Consider the following 21,264-nt stretch of genomic DNA (forward strand, 5'->3'; position numbering starts at 1 on the left):
GGCAAAAAGACAGTCTCTTCAACAAATGGTGTTGGGAAAATTGGACAGCCACAAGTGTAAGAATGAAACTAGACCATTTCCTTACACCACACTAAAAAATAGACTCAAAATGGTTGAAAAACATAAATGTGAGACAGGAGTCCATCAACATCCTAAAAGAGAACACAGGCAGCCACCTCTTCGACCTCAGCTGCAGCAACTTCTTCCTAGAAACATTGCCAAAGGCAAGGAAAGCAAGGGCAAAAAATGAACTATTGGGACCTCATCAAGATAAAAAGCTTTTGCACAGCGAAAGAAACAGTCAACAAAACAAAAGACAACCGACAGAATGGGTGAAGATATTTGCAAATGACATATCAGATAAAGGGCTAGTATCCAAAATCTATAAAGAACTTATCAAACTCAACAACCAAAGAACAAATGATCCAATCAAGAAATGGGCAGAAGACATGAACAGACATTTTTCCAAAGAAGACCTCCAAATGGCCTGCAGACACATGAAAATGTGTTCAACATCACTTGGCATCAGGGAAATCCAAATCAAAACCTCAATGAGATACCACCTCACACCAGTCAGAATGGCTAAAATTAACAAGTCAGGGAAGGAGAGATGTTGAGGGGATGCGGAGAAAGGGGAGCCCTCCTACACTGTTGGTGGGAATGCAAGCTGGTGCAGCCACCCTGGAAAACAGTATGGAGATTCCTCAAAAAGTTGAAAATAGAGCTACCATATGATCCAGCAATGGCACTACTGGGTATTTACCCCAAAGATACAAATGTAGGGATCCAAAGGGGTACGTGCACTCCGATGTTTATAGCAGCAATGTCCACAATAGCCAAATTGTGGAAAGAGCCAAGATGTCCATCGACAGATGAATGGATAAAGAAGATGTGGTATATATATACAATGGAATATTATGCAGCCATCAAAAGGAATGAGATCTTGCCATTTGCAACGACGTGTATGGAACTGGAGGGTGTATGCTGAGCAAAATAAGTCAATCAGAGAAATACATGTATCATATGACCTCACTGATATGAGGAATTCTTAATCTCAGGAAACAAACTGAGGGTTGCTGGAGTGGTAGGGGTAGGAGGGTAGGGGTGGCTGGGTGATAGACATTCGGGAGGGTATGTGCTATGCTGAGTGCTGTGAAGTGTGCAAGACTGTTGAATCACAGACCTGTACCTCTGAAACAAATAATACAGTATACATTAAAGAAAAAAGAAGAAGAAGATAGCAGGAGGGGAAGAATGAAGGGGGGGAATCAGAGGGCGAGACGAACCTTGAGAGACTGTGGGCCCTGAAAAACAAACAGGGTTCTAGAGGGGAGGGGGGCGGAAGGATGTGTTAGCCTGGTGATGGGTATTAAAGAGAGCACATTCTGCATGGAGCACTGGGTGTTATACACAAACATGAATCACGGAACACTACATCAAAAATTAATGATGTAATGTATGGTGATTAACATAACAATAAAAAATTTAAAATACATATAAATGTTTGTATCTATGACCTATCTAATCTGGCTATGAAATCTAGCTATCTATATTTTCAAAAGTAACCATATGTCTGAAACAGTGGTGATGAGTAAGGCCAGTTGATCTGTGCTTACTTATTGTTTCAGTGCTTCCTAAAAGAACCACAGTCCATTTACAATTTGGAAGGCAAAGGCTGATTTGTTTTGCTGTATATAGTTCATTTCATAATTATCAGAATTATTCAAAAAAATTTTATAGTGATGTAATAACTGTAGCAGTTCTGAAATGATATTATGGAAAGAAAAAACTTTTGCAAAATATGTATTTTTAAAGTTCATGGTTTGTAGGCACAGATGTTAAGAGCATTTTTCCGTTAAAATCAATAACAATGAGGGACGCCTGGGTGGCTCAATCAGTTAAGCGTCTGCCTTCGGCTCGTGTAATGATCCCAGGTCGTGGGATCGAGCCCCACATTGAGCTCCTTGCTCAGCCGGGAGTCTGCTTCTCCCTCTGCCTGTCGATCCCCCTGCTTGTGCGCATTCTCTCTCTCTCTCTATGTCAAATAAATAAATTTTTAAAATCTTTGAAGTAAATAAATAAAATCAGTAACAATGAAAAATGGTTGTTTGCTTTGTGATAAATTAGTAACAATCTATTTAATCTTCAGTAAAGCAACTCATTTGGACAAACAATTCTTTTACAGTTGTTATATGAAAAAAAACCTGATTACTACATTGGAGTGTTGGAGTAGGTAGAGTATGAAGAAACTTTTTTTAAACTAATTTAGGGTGCTGTTTAATATTGACAGTCCAGTCTCTGCATAAATAACCAGCTTGCAAATCAGCCAATAGAATGGTAGAGAGAAGGAATTGTAAAGAATTTAAAAATATAATGAATAGGCTTAAGTACCTCCTTCTCTTGAAGGGGCAATGCTCTAGGTGTTTTGGTGGCAATTTGATATTATACATAATCATTCTGAATTATAGAATTTTGTTTATTGTTCCTTTGAAGAAATAAAATCTTGGCACATCCTAAAAAGAAAGAAAAAAGAAAAAAAGTGTCCTACAAATCTTAAAGGAGCATTCATAATCCTGAGCACAGTCCTGTAAACCTTCTTGTCATGCATTTATTTGAACGCTGTTCTAAGGACTTTACATCTATTATCTTCTTTAATCCTCACCAAAGCCCCTTAAGGAAGAAATTTCATAAGTGAAAAAATTAAGGCAGGAAGATTAAAAAACTTGCCCAAGTCTCTGCAGCTTGTAAATGGCAGAGTGGACATTTGAATCCAGGTGCGTCTGACTCAGATCCAGGCTCTTGACTATCTGCTGCCTCCCAAAGGCAGAAGTCCTGCTGCCACTATTAAACATTAGTCACTGTTACCAAGGATTGTCCAGGAACATTTTTATAGTGCAAGTGTCAGGGGCACCTGGGTGGCTCAGTCAGTTAAGCGTCTGCCTTCAGCTCAGGTCATGATCTTGGGGTCCTGAGATAGAGCCCTGCATCAGACCCCCTGCTCAGCAGGGAGTCTGCTTCTCCCTCTCCCTCTGTCCCTCCTCCCACTCGTGTGTGTGCGTACTCTCTCTCTCTCAAATAAATAAATAAAATCTTTAAAAAAAAATAGTGCAAGCATCATATATAAAACATTCCCAAAGGTGTTCTCTGTATGAAGGAGGGCACTTACCAGAGGAAGTGTCTTTGAATATTAATTGCCAATAACAAATCCTTAAAACTAATCTATACTTTTTGTGCAATAGATCTTTAAGCAAGTATTTTTTAGAAGTAGAATAAGGATAATGCAGTCTGGGGGCGCGTGGGTGGCTCAGTCGGTTAAGCGTCTGCCTTCCGCTCAGGTCATGATCCCAGGGTCCTGGGATCAAGCCCTGCATTGGGCTCCCTGCTCAGTGGGAAGCCTGCTTCTCCCACTCCCCCTGCTTGTGTTCCCTCTCTCACTGTGTCTCTCTCTGTCAAATAAATAAATAAAATCTTAAAAAAAAAAAAAGAAGAATGCAATCTGCCTAAAAATAGCATGATGTGTAACAGGGATATAGGTGCCTTGCGTGGGGGAGCTGGCAAACAGAGAGTGACAGGTATGCACACGTACACACACGTGCATACACACATGCACACACCTTGGGAACGTGGCCCTGCTACCATCTGAGAGAGAGAGAGAGGAATAGTGTGTGCTAGTCCCATTTCCAACATTGTACAGAGGCTTGTTAATATTGAAAGGCTCAAGCCTGGTGACTTGAACTAGCTTATTACATAATCTTTTCTTGAGGCTGTGGTTAAATTGTGGTGGAAGTTTGGATCACCCCAACTCATTTCCTCCAGGATAGCCTATAAAGCCCTAGAGGTGTCAGTTCTTCCTCCTAGCAGATAAGCAATACCTATCAGTTCTTGTGGATGGACCTTCTTTGCTCCCCCTCTGGACATGGCTTTTGGGCTTCAGGAACAGAACTATCACCCTCCACATCTTTTAAAATGCAGTATGTTAGTAATGAAATCAGTTTGCTCCCGGCACCACCCCTCCCCCCCAATTCCCAACCAAAGCTTTGGATATTCAATGAATCATTATGACTGCTTAATTTCAGGGAGTTCTGCTGGATTGCCTCTACATTTCTCTGGATGGGTAAAAAGGGATGGGCCTAGCTGCCTACAGTAGCTGCTAACACCAGTCTGTAAAAGCAGGGTCTGTATCTGCATTCCAACATCCACTGACTGGGTGGACCCAACAGGTACCTGTCCTTGGGGCTCTGAATTTTCCTTCTGTAGTGTCATATTCTCCAAGCCTGGGGACTAAAGAAAAGCGGAGCCAGTGCCTTGTTGCCAGGGCAACCGAGCAGGTGCTCTGAATCTGGTGGTTCATAACAAAATGTTTAGTTTCTCCTTGCTGGGAAGCAAAGGTTGTTCTAGCTAGGGCAGAAGTTAGATTGCAAGTGGTCACACCTGGAACAGTGTTTGCCATGTGCCATCAGGAGGTCAGACAGGCCGGCTAAGTCAGACTCCATTATGGAAAGCTTACATTGGAAAGCTTGTAAGGCAAAGAGCTAATACTTAACCCAAAGGCCAAAGGCTGGGATTGCAGAACCAGGATTTGAGATTCAGGCAAACTGGGGTTCAGTTTACAGGAAGGTAGAAAGAAAAGAAAGGTCCAAGGGCACTGCTGTAAAGAACCTAAGGGTGTTTGTAAGTAAAACCAAGACAACACGAAACATAAACATTTGTCAGCTTCATAGCAAAGTGTAACTTTCTGTCTCCTACCCAGCTCTTAGGTGAGTTAAAATAGGCCTTGTTTCTAGTTCCAGGCCCTGGGGTGTACATGGTGAATTATATCATGAAAAAGCTCCTTTCTCCATGCTATGATATTACCTTGGCTCCATCTGAATACTTTGGTCTACTTTGACCTCTGGGTCACCACAAACTAGCTGAAATCTCAAGTCCTTTCTTTCACAAAGTCTCCTGTCCCAAAGTTTTGCAGATAAGCCTCAGACAAGGTCCTAGTCAGCTCTTACTTAAGGCTCTGCAGACCTAATGCAGTCTGACTGGCAAACAAGCATACCAATAAAACAAAAATCTAAATGCCTTGTCATGATCTTCAAGGCTTATCTGATCAATCTCATCCTATTACCACGGCCTCTCATGTTTACTTCCTTCCAGCTTCACCAGTCTTTTTGTTCCTTGATCATGCCAACTTTCCATATCACCATAGACCCAGGCCCTGCCTCAAACCCTGTACTTTACCTAGCCTTCCTTCATCCATGCTCCTCCCTATAGAATGAGGCCCACAAGTCAAGAGACTTGCCTACCAAGACCCAGTACCTCCCACTCTTCTAAGTCACACATGGAATTGCTGGAACCACAGAAAGCTTTGTCCAAAGAGCATCAAGCCTGCTCCTACAGTCTGCAAGGACCTCTTCCCAGGTCTACCTCCTGAGGCAGTCACTCCCACTGGCATGTACATCTGTAGAGCCTGTGGTACACAGCATATCATGGAGTACAATGACATTGAAAATAATTATTAAACAACATGTTTGGTTATGTCTGCCCAGAAAAAAAAAAAAAGGATTAAATTAAAAGCAGTGTCTTTGAAACTGTGCCCTGAAGGTCAACTCATTAAGGCTTTGTTAAACCAGAAAGGCAGGGAACCTCAGAGCTCAAGTTCCCCTCAAGACACATTTATTCTTGTCTCTTTTGATGAAAGTTCAGGAACTTGCTCCTAGTTTTCCAATAAACTCAGTGCCTATGTTTGAGGATTAAATCCAGCACTTCATAAGTCCACTGCAAACTAATGCTACAACACAACTTTTACTACTGGTGGTCAAAACTGTCTCCTTAAAATATTTTCCAAATCAGAATGTCAATCATACTTGGATTCTGGTGCAGAGATTAGAATATTCAGTACTTGCAATCTTAAAAGAGTTGCTCATAGACACTGGCTTGTTGACACAAACTAAATGATAAATGTAAATAAAAATGATCAGATGCTATATAGCTTTTCAGAAGGTCTATAGCTCCAAGGGATATTAATTTTATTAATGAATAGTAAGTTAATTTATAGTCTAAGCTGGCCAGTTATTACAGAGGTAAATAGAACTTATATTTCTACTATGCAAATATTTTTTAAAGATTTATTTATTTATTTTAGAGAATGAGAGTAGGGGGTGGTGGGCCGAGGTAGAGGGAGAGAGAGAATCTCAAGCTGTCTTCCCGCTGAGTTCAGAGCCCAACGCAGGGCTTGATCTCAGGACTCTGAGACCATGACCTGAGCCAAAATCAAAAGTCAGTCGCTTAACCAACTGAGGCACCCAGGCACCACTTTATTGTGTAAATATTTTTAAACGCAATCTGTAGTTAATTTTTAAACAATCTGACATTTACTACATCTTCTCCATTGATTTTCATAGAAATAATGGAGAGCAGCAGTCTTTCAAAATTAACATGTGCTTATCTACACATTTATGTTTCCCTTTCTAAGTTCAACTAGTTGGTGTTGGGTAAGGAGAGTATGGAGGGCCGTTTTCTTAGCTCAGATTCTTAGAAAGCAACATGAAGCAAAACTCTGTGCTAATTCTTCCTTGGAGATTCACAGCCAGAGAGGCAAAAACAAAGGGAAAAGGTAAATGAAGCAAGGAAGGACAAAAAGGTAATACAATCTTTTGTGTATTTACTGAGCTGGTCATACTTATAAAAGAGACTTAACAAGTTCTTTGATAATGTGGGATATCTCCAGAAAGGCATTTTGGAATTACTGCATCTTGGAATCTTTGAAGGGCAGGCAATTTATCTTTCAGTTTTTTTCACCTCCCCTTTCCCATAAGTAAAAGTTTGCCCCATAAGGCATTAACTCCATGCTGTTCCTACTCTATAAAGGCAAACAGATTTTGATACTCCTTACAGATGAGGATTGGAAGACAAGCATTCACTACACCAATATCCACATGGCAAATGTCAGAGGATAAATGAATGTGCTTCTGTAAATATAACCATATCCTGCCCACAAGCCATGACTGAGACTGTCACTACTGGATGTATGGTGGTCCACCATCATCTATCAACATCCCTCGGTTTTGAGAGAATAAAGAGGTGAACTGAAAGGAAATGCAATGGGGACCACAACCCCCACATCTTTCAAGTCTTATAGTGGTGCAAATCATTGCAATCCCTTCTGGGATAAGGCATTATTTATAATTTACCTTTTTTACTGAGGGAGTAGTCAGTTTCTGGCACTGTCACTTGGCCTTTCTGAAAATAATGACCCTTAATTTACATAGTACAGGAAACCCATGTAAAAGTTCTGATACCTATTTCAGCTGATAGCTATTCCATTTATATATTCAAGGAAAAACTAGAATATATGTAGGGAATACCTACAGGACAGGTCTGCTGACTCATTGATACCACTGTGAATTGGACTTGCACTAAAGCTCCATTTATCATCTGGCTACCATAACTCCCATTCTAACTGGAAGACAGGACAGTATTTTGGGCCTCTTAATATTAATGCCAGTGCCAGCTCAGACTTCCTACCTAACAGATTTGGAAAGCCTGGTTATTGCCTTTTCCCCTGGCACACTTGTAAATGACCAAAGGTCCCCTTAGGGAAGGATCAGAAGAATATTTGTCCTATATACTCTACTGGCATTGCTAGGTTCTTCCTCAAGGAAACCTGGTCTCGTCTTCAGTCAATGGACTCTGGGTCTATTTAGTTCTAGAAACTGGGTGAGTTTTCACTATAGCACTGATGTCAGCTTTCCAGCTCTTCATTTTCTATTATCCAAATCAAGCAATGCCTAATAAGTTCTCCGTGTATCTTTTTTTTTAAAGATTTTATTTATTTATTTGACAGAGAGAGACACAGTGAGAGAGGGAACACAAGCAGGCGGAGTGGGAGAGGGAGAAGCAGGCTTCCCGATGAGCAGGGAGCCCAATGAGGGGCTTGATCCCAGGATCCTGGGACCATGACCTGAGCCGAAGGCAGATGCTTAACAACTGAGCCACCCAGGAGCCCCAGTTGTCCATGTATCTTGCCCCTAAAATCACTAGATCCATGTAAGTCATGGCACTCTAACTGCTATTCTGATTTTGATGCCCATTGCAATAATTATGTCCATCTTGCCTCTGAGAATTAAGTCCTGCCACTGGTCTCTTTCATTCTGGAATCCCATTGTCCTCATTTATATTAGATGGCCTAATTTCCATGCCACATCTCAGTCATTACCTGCAGAGAACAGACATCACTAAGCTTCCTAAAGAAACTGGCATACCCAGTCCTAGTATATTTCCTATTGCCTTAGAGATAGGAGTGAGCTCTGAGTCCTTCCAGGGAACTTATAATCAGAATCAGTGATAGGTCCTCAGGTTGTACATAGTAAATCCATTCTAACATTCCTGCTCCTCTGATCCATATGTCTTCAGTGGTCAATATAACGCCAAGACCACTGGCAACTTGACCTCACATACTCTAGGCCATTGTCATGACCAAGTTTCAAGGAGCCAAACTGACAGTGTGTTTAGAGCAACTCTAGGTCCTGGAACATTGAATCCTGAGTCATACAAGATACCCCATACCTGTGAATTCTCCCCTATCCAGACTTAGATTCCCCTGATCTGATATCCTCAAAATCCACTTCTATACATATTCCCTTGTTTCCTGCTGATACATAAGGGCCAGATTCTGTCATATGTTTATTAGATAGTCTATTTCTTCCCTAAGTAGGGACTGTATATTTCCTCTCAGGCTGTACTGAAATATGATCCTGGTTATTGGCCCAGAGGTGATAAGTTGTGGCAGAGGCAGCTTTTAAAGAGAACAAGTATCATCTTATTAGCACCTGCTTCGGGTGAGGCCATTGTAGAGACTCTAGGAAAGGGGAGGGTGTTTTCCTTTGGCAAAGGAAACCAGTGGATTCCACTGGCCCAGGAATTATTCCAGGGAATTTTTTAGTTCAGTGTTCTTAGGTTTATCCATTCAAATATCCTCATCACAGGTCTTTGGTGCCCTCTTCCCCATCTGGGTCCTGGTTTTAAATAGTATATATACATAGAAGTTACAAATTTAATTTCCTTTACATCTCTACTGTCCTTATAATTAGAATCTGGATCTGATTTTCAAACCAGTCTACCCTGAGACTGGACTACCATTGACACCTCTGGTTTTCAGAGGAACCCTTAAGTATGCCATTAGCTGCCCTGAGTATATCATTTTGTTTTCTTTCTTTCTTTTTTTTTTTTAGAGAGAGGGAGAGTGGGGGAGGGGCAGAGAGAGAGGGAGAGAGAGAGAGAGAATCTTAAGCAGACTCCACGCCCAGCACAGAGCCCAACTTGGGGCTCGAACCCATGACCTGAGCCAAAAGCAAGAGCTGGTGCTCAACTGACTGAGGCACCCAGGTGCCCCCTTTTTTTTTAAGAGTTCAGTTATTTATGTTTTTAAAGATTTTATTTATTTATTTGAGAAAGAGAAAGAGATTGCACAAGTGGGGGGGAGGGGCAGAGGGAGAAGCAGACTCCCTGCTGAGCAGGGACACCCCCCACACACACCTGCACAGGGCTTGATCCCAGGACCCTGGGATCATGACCCGAGCCGAAGGCAGATGCTTAACCACTTAAGCCCCCAAGTGCCCAAGAGTTTAGCTATTTACTGAACAGTTTACAGAAGAGGTTTAGTCAAAAAGACCAAAGTCCATGTCATCATCAGACTCCTCCAATTCTTCTTTTTTGGCTTCTACTTTCTTCTCCTCAGCTGGGGCAGCAGTGGTGGAGGGAGCAGGACCTCCTGCTAGGGCAGCACCAGCTGCTGGGTCAGGTCCACGAGCCCCTAAGGTTGCAGATGAGGCTTCTGATGTTGACATTGACCAGGGCTTTTGCAAACAAGCCCGGCAAGAAAGGTTCAACATTTACACCCTCTGCTTTAATGAGGGCATTGATCTTAACCTCCATGATTGTCACCTCATCATCATGCACAATGAGGGCTAAGAAGATGCAGGCGAGCTCCTAGACAAAGGCCATGGTGCAGGCAAATGCTGAGTGTTCACTGCCAGGCTCAGTGCTAGTTGCCGGATAAAGTAAGGGCCTGACCCCAATGCCGACTTAGCTTTCTCAGAAGGACTGAGCTCCTTAGTGGCAGCTGAGGAAAGTATCATTTTCTTTATATAAGATTTCTACTGCCATCAAAGGCAGTCACACCATGTGAGAAGTCTTATAATTAGTATTTTCCACATAATGATCTCGGAATGCCTTGCCTTCTACCTTGCATCTCCTCCCAACTAACCACAGGCAAAACTTCATTGTGATTTCACTGCCAGGGGTCATTATCCTCCCACTTACCACCACAGTGGGGTCTCTATTGCCTTTAGTCAAGAAGGTAAACCAACTCCAAAATTCCATCCTGAGAGTTTTCTTTTTAGGGTTATGCTGGAATCCATTTTCTTAGCCTCAATTTAAACAACAACAAACAACAACAAAAAAAAACCAAAACAGAGCCCAAGGCAAAGCTTTTGTGCTAATGTGTTATTGGGGAGTATAATGTCAGGAAGGCAAGAGTGAAAAAAAAAGAGAATTCATTCAGGTAAGGAGAGAAGGTAAACACAATAGTGCATTACTAAACTGGCTGTAGCAATGGACTGCTCAGTGTCATGGGACCTCTCTAGAAAAGGCCATATGGAGCCATTCTGTCTCGAAATCTTCTGTTAGAAAGGGTGGGCAATTTATCTGCTGATTCCTTCCTGTATCCCATCTCCCTTTAGTCATGTTTGCCTATACAATATTAATGCCCCTGTACTTCCTCATTCCCTCTGGACATCTACTGGTTCCAGTTGGATCAGACAAGGCCCTAGAGATACTGCGATAAGCAGTCAAGAACCATGAAACCTGTGAGGTTGGATGGATCATTGGAGTCCTGGACTTTCAGCCTGATGCTCACGTATAATTACTCCCCTACTTTTCTGAGAAAGCTGAGGCCTTTAACACTTCCTGCCTGACTCACAGATGAAAGCCTCAGGCACCTTAAAATAAGACTCCTGCTTCAGCTTCCTAGAGCCACAGATAGTCTCTCCAAATTTCAACTCTTCCTTGACCTCTGGACATTCTCTTCCTGATATCCATTGACTCCATCAGGCCAGCCATAGCTCTCCAGGCTCTCAGTGTCCTAGGGTAGGCCCTACGTTGGCAAGGCAAGAATCAGAAATATTCATTCCAGTATGAAAATATCTTCCTTTGCAGCTGAATACCACCTCTCAAGCCTGAAAAATAGCAAAAAAAAAAAAAAACCTGATAAAAATCCCCTCATGGCCCCCTTCTCTGCAAGACACTAGGTAGCTACACTGTAATTTAGTCAAGATGAATGAAGCCCCCAAACCTTTAAAAGTGTTAATAAATTAACTGTGGTTTTCTATTGTCAAAAAAAAATTGAGAATTTTGTTGTTGCTATTGTTTTAGGAGATAATGGGCATTACCTCCTTATTATAAATTCAGGTTTTATAATGATACTGGAATTTAAAAATTAATAAATAAAAATTTTTTAAATAAAAAAATAAATTCACGTTTTAGTATCATTGGCTTACTAGAGATGTGGTTTTTAGAGAACAAATTCCTTCATCACCTGGTTGTAGGTTTATTTAAATTCCATTTAATGGCAAAATGACTCGGGTAAAAACTAAGATGAGGTTGCCCCTATGAAACTGTTTAATATACAGGCAAGAATCTGTGTTACCACATCTGTCATAATGGCTAAAATCAAAAAGACAAGAAATAGCAAGTGTTGGCGAGGATATGGAGAAAAAAAGCTCACGCGCTATTGGTGGGAGTATAAATTGGCACAGCCACTGTGAAAAATAGTATGGGGTTCCTCAAAAAGTTAAAAATAGAAATACTATATGATCCAATAATTCCATTACTGGGTATTTACCTAAAGAAAACAAAAACTAATTTGAAAAGATATATGTACCCCTGTGTTTATTGCAGCATTGTTTACAATAGATAAGATATGGAAGCAACCTAAGTGTCCACTGATAGATGAATATATAAAGAAGATATATCTGCATATGAAAGAAAATATTACACAGTCCTGAAAAAGGATGAGATCATGCTATTTGTGACAATATGGATGGACGTAGAGGGTATTACGCTAAGTGAAATAAGTCAGACTGAGAAATACAAATGCCATATGAATTCATTCACGTATGGAATCTAAAAAACAAAACAAATGAATAAACAAACAAAAAGCAGAATCAGACCTATCAATACAGAGAACAAACTGATGGTTGCCAGAGAAAGGGAGGATAGGGGTGATGAGCAAATTGGGTGAAGGGGTGGGAGATACAGGCTTTCAGTTATAGAATGAATAAATCACAGCATAGGGAATATAGTCGATGATATTGTAATAGCATTGTATGGTGACAGCTACTAATGATGAGCACAGCATAATATATAGAGAATTTCAATCACTATGTTGTACACCTGAAACTAATATAATATTGTATGTCAACTATTCTCAAATTTAAAAATAAAAAAAAGAAGCTGAGTCACCTCTGAATCCCAATCCAACTCTGAAAAATCCTATCTGGTGTGCTGTAGAGGATCTACCCCCTACTGCTAAGATGCATTTAGATTTTTCAGATATCTAGTTTTGATTTTTCAAAAATAAATCTGAATATTTAGATTGTCAAAATCTCTGTCATAGAAAAGCTGGATGGACCAAGAGAATTCTTTTCCTAAAAGTTATCTCTCTAGAATAAATAGGTTGGATCAAGGAGGTGAAATGACCTAAATGGGTAATATTGTTACCTTAACCAAATTTTGTTAGAAGACTGTCTGTGGGTTAATGAGAATCATAGAATCTCTTCCTTGAATTAAAATTTTGACCTGATCACCTTGGTTGATATTTTGCAGATTCTTGGGACTTGTCCCAAATCAGAATCTATTAGAATGGTGTATCAAGAATCTGCATTTTTAACAAGCTGTCCAAGTGATTCTTGCTTTTTTTTCTTAGATTTTTATTTATTTATTTATTTGACAGAGAGAGAGAGAGAGCACAAGCAGGGGGAGCAGGAGAGGGAGAAGCAGGCTCCCCACTGAGCACGGAGCTCTATGTGGGGTTTGATACCTGGACCCTGGGATCATGACCTGAACCGAAGGCAGACACTTAACCAACTGAGCCAACCAGGCACCCCTGTCCAAATGATTCTTATGGCCACTAAAGTTTGAGAACCAGAGTGGAAGGAGACAAACACTCTCATATACTGCAGAAAGAGAGCAAGTCAACGGTACTTTACTGAAAGGCATTTAGTAGAAACTCTCACAATCAACCCTGAATTAACTAAATTATTAAACTGACACTCTACTGATTCTATAAAACACACTGCTGGCAAGGACCCATTGAGTCCTTTATACCAGTAGACTACTCTTTGATCTCCTCTTGAATTTTGAGTATTCTGCTTATCAAGAGTCAGTGGTTTGGTTTTTTAAAAAATACTTTTATGTCAATTGTACTTGTTTCATAATTATGTTATTTAATCGGTTTTACATAAAAGAAAAGAAAAAGAGATGTTTCAGGGAAAACCAATTTGAATGCTTTGGATAGAGTCTAAAGGCACATCACACACATACAAATGTCAAATTAGGAGCAAAAGATTGGAGAAGGAGTATACATTTTTTCAGTTCTTGCTCCACCTTAAAAAAAGGGAAGCTAAAAAGCCTAAACAATTCGTTGCAGATGTCATTTATCCAAGAGAGTGTACATGGAACTTTAATCATGGGTCTCATTGTCAACAATAACAACAACAAATTCCTTAGTCCTAAAAAGAAATTTTAAAATTTCATCTAAATTAGTGAATGAATATGCATTTATATTTTTTAAGTAAAAATAAAATGCTTAAATTACATGTATATGTTTATATATATTTTATATGTATATATGTGTGTATGTCCGTGTGTGTGTATATATACATATATAATATTTTTATGATTCCCCTCCTTAGCCACCTATTTTGATTAATAGGGCATTTACCAGTTTTTATATCTTTGGTTAAGAGGGCTTCTATCTGTCAAAATATGCATGCTGTTTAATCCAGTAAATATATATCTAGGAACTTATTCTAAAGAAATATCATTTATCACTTATCATAAAGATAGCTGGTATAGATATATACATATGTAGATATAGCTATAGATATGTATGTATGTGTGTGTGTGTGTTCATGTAGGCATTGATTATACTAGCAAAACTTAAGAGACTTCCCAAATATCCATCAATGGGAGTTTGTTAAACATGTTATCCATTCAATGGAATATTATGCAAAACCATCAAAAATACCAAAATCTACATATAGTAACAAGGAAACGTTGTTCAGGTTATTCTGTTAAGTGTTAAGTAAACGTTACATACACATGGAAAAATATCTAGAGTATTTATATTAAAAAATTCACAGTGGTTTTCTCTAGAATATGGAAGAAACGCAAATAAGTTTCCCTAATTTCTACAATGTATATGTATTAACTACGTATTAAAGACAATAAAAGACAAATGAAAAAGTTTGGGGCTCAGAAAGATAATCATTTTTGTTGTTTTAAAATTGGCCAATTCTGATTCTTTGACTACTTAAAACCATATTTATTTTTGTTGACCTCAATAGAAATTACAACGTTCTCTAAATTTTCTCCTAACAAGCAAGGTACCACAATCTTTAGAAAGCAACTTATCATAATGGGGTTTCTGTGGATATTGCAATAGATTTTTATCACTGCTTTATATCATTGAAGGATATTTATTTACCAATGTCAGAGGGGAAAAGACTTTCTTTTTTGATTTTCATAAACCATTCTAGAAACTATTAAAGTTAGGTATACAGTTATATAAACATTTCTTTTCTCTCAGAAAACATCATTAAGCATCATAAACAAAAAAATATTACCTGGACTTTCAAGGAAAAGTAAGATATTTACAGTGGATAAAACCTGTGGTTATAGGTGCTTGCAAAAAAGAACAGATTGTAAATTTTTTAACTTTAATTTTAAAAGTAAATTAAAAATATCTTTTATATTTATAACTTTATATGACCATAATATCATATTTTAAGCCCTAATTAAGGGTTTGGACTTTCAAAGTAGGAAGAATTTCTCTGAGAACAAACACACCAAAACTTGCCAACACACAGGAGCCACTCCCGATTTGCAGAAAAACCACAGGCTTCTTTTCTTGCATCCATGCCATGTTTATTTTAAAAGTAGGAAAGCCAAATCAGAACAACAATCATCTTTCAAAATGATTTATCTCAGTACTCTTTCCTCTCTTTCTAAAAGGAATAACTATTCTTAAGACAAAACATACAAATCACTTCTATCTCTTTAGGTTATATATACAAAGCTCTTTCTTTCCTCACTACATATTTTTAGAATGTATTAATTTACATTTTTGGTTCTTTGCTTTTTTAAGGAAAATGTTGTATCTTAAATATTTAGCTTTAGAAAGCAAAACTCTTTACTTCGGCTATTTTAGGATTTAATATGATTCATTAAAAGGAAAAAGCTCTGGGGGTGCTTGGGTGGCTCAGTTGGTTAAGTGGACAACTCTTGATTTTGGATCAAGTCATGATCTCTGGTAAGGAGATCGAGCCCTGGGACAAGCTCCACACTTAGCGGGAATTATGCTTGGGGATTCTCTCTTTCCCTCTGCCCCCCCCCTCCCTCCCCCTGCTGGCTTACCTCTCTCTCTCAAATAAATAAATAACAATAAATAAATAGATAAATCTTTTTTTTTAAAGGGAAAAGCACGGGAGGGTATTATGCTAGGTGAAATAAGTCAATGAGAGGAACACAATTATCAGATGGTTTCATTCATGTGGAATATGGGATAGTGCAGAGAAGCATATGGGAAGGGAGGGAAAATTGAATGGGAAGAAATCAGAGAGGGAGATAAACCAGGAGAGACTCTGGACTCCAGGAAAAAAACTGAGGGTTACAGAAGGGAGGGGGGGTGGAGGGACGGGGTGAGCAGGTGATGGGTATTAAGGAGGGCATGTGTTGTGATGAGCACTGGGTGTTATACAAAACTAATGAATCACTGAACACTACATCAAAAGCTAATGATGTACTATATGTTGGCTAATTGAACCCAATAAATAAATAAATAAATCATTAAAATTTAAAAAATTAAAAGGAAAAGCTCTGAAAAAAACTCACCTAGATTTTCTTAAATTTGCAAACTGAAAAAGATCAGATCATTCTATTCTTTCTCACAGTTGTTATTTATTTGCCAGTGATTTTACTAACATCTTAGATAACTGAATTTTCTAAGATTAATAGTCAACATGTGGTTATAATTCATTTAGCTCTTAGCAATCTGAGGTTCTACCTGGCTGAAGTAAATTTTAAAATCCATAAATTAGTTTCAAGGGTTTTTCCAATTCAATCTTTACTTAGGGTATTTTGCTCTTTACAATTAGCAATAAATTGTAACCTTAAAAGGAAAGTGGGTAATGCTAAAATTTCAAGTTCATGAGTATGGCAATATCCCATGAACTGAATTGTGTCCCCCTCCCCCCAAATTCAAATGTTGAAGTCCTAGCCCCCAATATGATTGTATTTGGAGATAGAGCCTTTACTCATTCTATGAGGCCAGCATAACCTTAATCCCCAAACCAGGCAAAGACCCCATCAAAAAGGAGAATTTCAGACCGATATCCCTGAAGAACACGGATTCCAAAATCTGCAAAAAAATCCTAGCTGATAAACTCCCACAATGCATTAAAAGGATTATCCACCATGACCAAGTGGGAGTTATCCCTGGAATGCAAGGGTGGTTCAACATTTGCAAATCAATCAATGTGACAGAACACATTAATAAGAGGGGAGAGAAGAACCATACGGTCCTCTCAATTGATGAAGAAAAAGCATTTGACAAAATACAACATCCTTTCCTGATTAAAACTTTCCAGAGTATAGGGATAGAGGGAACATTCCTCAATTTCATAAAATCCATCTATGGAAAACCCACAGTGAATATCACCCTCAATGGGGAAAAGCTGAGAGCCTTTCCCTTAAGATCAGGAAGACGTCAAGGATGCCCACTCTCGCCACTATTGTTCAACATAGTACTAGAAGTCCTAGCAACATCAATCAGACAACAAAAAGAAATAAAAGGTATTCAAATTGGCAAAGAAGGAGTCAAACTCTCTCTTTTCACAGATGACATGATACTTTATGTGGAAAACCCAAAAGACTCCACCCCCAAATTAGTAGAACTCATATAGCAATTCAGTAATGTGGCAGGATACAAAATCAATGCACAGAAATCAGTTGCTTTCTTATACACTAACAACGCAACTGTAGAGGGAGAGATTAGAGAAACAATTCCATTTACAATAGCACCAAAAACCATAAGATACCTCGGAATAAACCTAACCAAAGAGGTAAAGGATCTATACTCTAGGAACTACAGAACACTCATGAAAGAAATTGAAGAAGACACAAAAAGATGGAAAAATATTCCATGCTCATGGATTAGAAAAATAAACATTGTTAAAATGTCTATGCTACCCAGAGCAATCAATACCTTCCATGCCATCCTGATCAAAATTCCAATGACGTTTTTCAAAGTGCTGGAACAAACAGTCCTAAAATTTGTATGGAATCAGAAAAGACCCCAAATCGCCAAGGAAATGTTGAAAAAGAGAAACAAAGCTGGGGGCATCACGTTGCCCGATTTCAAGCAATATTACAAAGCTGTGATCACCAAGACAGCGTGTTGCTGGCACAAAAACAGACATATACACCAAAGGAACAGAATAGAGAACCCAGATATGGACCCTCAACTCTATGGTCAAATAATCTTTGACAAAGCAGGAAAAAACATGCAATGAAAAAAAAGACAGTCTCTTCAATAAATGGTGCTGGGAAAATTGGACAGCCACATGCAGAAGAATGAAACTCGACCATTTTCTAACACCATACAGAAAGATAAACTCAAAGTGGATGAAAGACCTCAATGTGAGACAGGAATCCATCAAAATCCTAGAGGACAAAGGCAGTAACCTCTTTGACATTGCCCACAGCAACTTCTTTCAAGATACATCTCCAAAAGCTAGTGAAACAAAAGCAAAAATGAACTTTTGGGACTTCATCAAGATAAAAAGCTTCTGCACAGCAAAGGAAACAGTCAACAGAACAAAGACGCAACCCACAGAAAGAGAGAAGATATTTGCAAATGACACTACAGATAAAGGGCTGGTATCCAAGATCTATAAAGAACTTCTCAAACTCAACACCTGAAAAACAAATAGTCAAGTCAAAAAATGGGCAGAAGACATGAACAGACAATTGTCCAAAGAAGACATACAAATGGCTAACAGACACATGAAAAAATGTTCATCATCACTAGCATCAGGGAAATTCAAATCAAAACCACATTGAGATACCACCTTACACCAGTTAGAATGGCAAAAATGGACAGGGAGAGAAACAACAAATGTTAGAGAGGTTGTGGAGAAAGGGGAACACTCTTACACTGTTGGTGGGAATGCAAGTTGGTACAGCCATTTTGGAAAACAGTGTGGAGGTTCCTCAAAAATTTAAAAATAGAGCTACCCTATGACCCAGCAATTGCACTATTGGGTATTTACCCCAAAGACACAGATGTAGGGAAAAGAAGGGCCATATGCACCCCAATGTTCATAGCAGCAATGTCTGCAATAGCCAAACTGTGGAAAGAGCTGAGAAGCCCTTCAACAGATGAATGGATAAAGAAGATGTGGTCCATATATACAATGGAATATTACTCAGCCATCAGAAAGGATGAATACCTAACTTTTACATCAACATGGATGGGACTGGAGGAGATTATGCTAAGAGAAGTAAGTCAAGCAAAGAAAGTCAATTATCATATGGTTTCACTTATTTGCGGAACATAAGGAATAGCATGGAGGACATTAGGAGAAGGAAGGGAAAAATGAAGGGAGGAAAATCAGAGGGAGAGATGAACCATGAGAGACTATGGACTCTGAGACACAAACAGGGTTTTAGAGGGGAGGTGGGAGGGGGTAGTGGCTAGCCTGGTGATGGGTATTAAGGAGGGCACGTACTGCATGGAGCATTGGGTGTTATACGAAAACAATGGATCGTGGATCACCACATCAAACACCAATGATGTATTGTATGGTGACTAACATATTAAAGTAAAAAAAAAAAAAGAAGTAATTAAGGTAAAATAGGTCATATGGGCAGGACCCTAATTCAATATGACCAATATCTTTATAAGAGGGAAAGACACGAGGAATGCACATGCACAGAGAAAAGACTATGTGAAGACAAAACAACTAGGTGGCCATCTGCAAGCCATGAAGAGAGGCCTCAGGAGAAATCAAACCTGCTGACACATTGATCTTGGACTTCCAGCCTACAAACTATGAGAAAATAAATTTCTGTTGTTTAAGCCACCAGTTTCTGGTATTTTGTTATGGCAACCCTAGCATCTAATACAACCTAATATGGCAACCCTAATACAACATCTGAAGCATTCACCAAGTATTTTTTTTTATTATGTTATCTTAATCACCATACATTACATCATTAGTTTTGATGTAGTGTTAGATGATTCATTGTTTGCATATAACACCAAGTGCTCCATGCAGAACTTGCCCTCGTTAATACCCATCACCAGGCTACCCATCCCCCCAAACCCCTCCCCTCTAGAACCCTCAGTTTGTTTCTCAGAGTCCATAATCTCTCATGGCTCGTCTCCCCCTCCGATTCCCCCCCTTCATTTTACTCTTACTGCTATCTTTTCTTTTTTTTAACATATAATGTATTATTTGTTTCAGAGGTACAGGTCTGTGATTCAACAGTCTTGCACACTTCACAAAACTCACCATTGTGGTTTTGATTTGGATTTCCCTGATGCCGAGTGATGTTGAGCACTTTTTCATGTGTCTGTTGGCCATTTGGATGCCTTCTTTGGAAAAATGTCTGTTCATGTCTTCTGCCCATTTCTTGATTGCATCATTTGTTCTTTGGGTGTTGAGTTTGATAAGTTCTTTACAGATTTTGGATACTAGCCCTTTATCTGATATGTCATTTGCAAATATCTTCATCCATTCTGTTGGTTGTCTTTTGGTTTTGTTGACTGTTTCTTTTGCTGTGCAAAAGCTTTTTATCTTGATGAAGTCCCAATAGTTCATTTTTGCCCTTGCTTCCCTTGCCTTTGGCAATGTTTCTAGGAAGAAGTTGCTTTGGCTGAGGTTGAAGAGGTGGTTTCCTGTGTTCTCCTTTAGGATTTTGATGGACTCCTGTCTCACATTGAGGTCTTTCAACCATTTGGAGTCTATTTTTGTGTGTGGTGTAAGGAAATGGTCCAGTTTCATTCTTCTGCATGTGGCTATCCAATTTTCCCAACACCATTTGTTGAAGAGACTGTCTTTTTTCCATTGGATATTCTTTCCTGCTTTGTCAAAGATTAGTTGGCCATAGAGTTGAGGGTCCATTTCTGGGCTCTCTATTCTGTTCCACTGATCTATGTGTCTGTTTTTGTGCCAGTACAATACTGTCTTGAGGATGACAGCTTTGTAACAGAGCTTGAAGTCCAGAATTGTGATGCCACCAGCTTTACTTTTCTTTTTCAACATTCTTCTGGCTATTTGGGGTCTTTTCTGGTTCCATACCAATTTTAGGATTAGTTGTTCAATTTCTTTGAAAAAAGTTGATGGTATGTTGATGGGGATTGCATTGAACGTGTAGACTGCTCTAGGTAGCATTGACATCTTCACAATATTTGTTCTTCCAATCCATGAGCATGGAACGTTTTTCCATTTCTTTGTGTCTTCCTCCATTTCTTCCATGAGTATTTTATAGTTTTCTGAGTACAGATCCTTTACTGCTTTGGTTAGATTTATTCCTAGGCATCTGATGGTTTTGGGTGCAATTGTAAATGGGATCGACTCCTTAATTTCTCTTTCTTCTGTCTTGTTGTTGGTGTATAGGAAAGCCACTGATTTCTGTGCATTGATTTTATATCCTGCCACTTTACTGAATTCCTGTATGGGTTCTAGCAGTTTTGGGGTGGAGTCTTTTGGGTTTTCCACATAAAGTATCATATCATCTGCAAAGAGTGAGTTTGACTTCTTCTTTGCCAATTTGGATGCCTTTGATTTCTTTTTGTTGTCTGATTGCTGTGGCTAGGATTGCTAATACTATATTTAATAGCAGTGGTGATAGTGGACATCCCTGCCGTGTTCCTGACCTTAGGGGAAAAGCTCTCAGTTTTTCCCCATAGAGAATGATATTCACTGTAGGTTT

General features: G+C 39.2%; 1 pseudogene; it reads right to left on the minus strand.

Annotated features, from left to right (window-relative positions):
* Window positions 1-9,644: 9,644 nt before the first annotated feature.
* Window positions 9,645-9,990, minus strand: LOC110573785 (annotated as a pseudogene).
* Window positions 9,991-21,264: the final 11,274 nt, after the last annotated feature.

This window comes from Neomonachus schauinslandi, chromosome 13 (genome assembly GCF_002201575.2).
Source record: "Neomonachus schauinslandi chromosome 13, ASM220157v2, whole genome shotgun sequence".
NCBI lineage: Eukaryota > Metazoa > Chordata > Mammalia > Carnivora > Phocidae > Neomonachus > Neomonachus schauinslandi.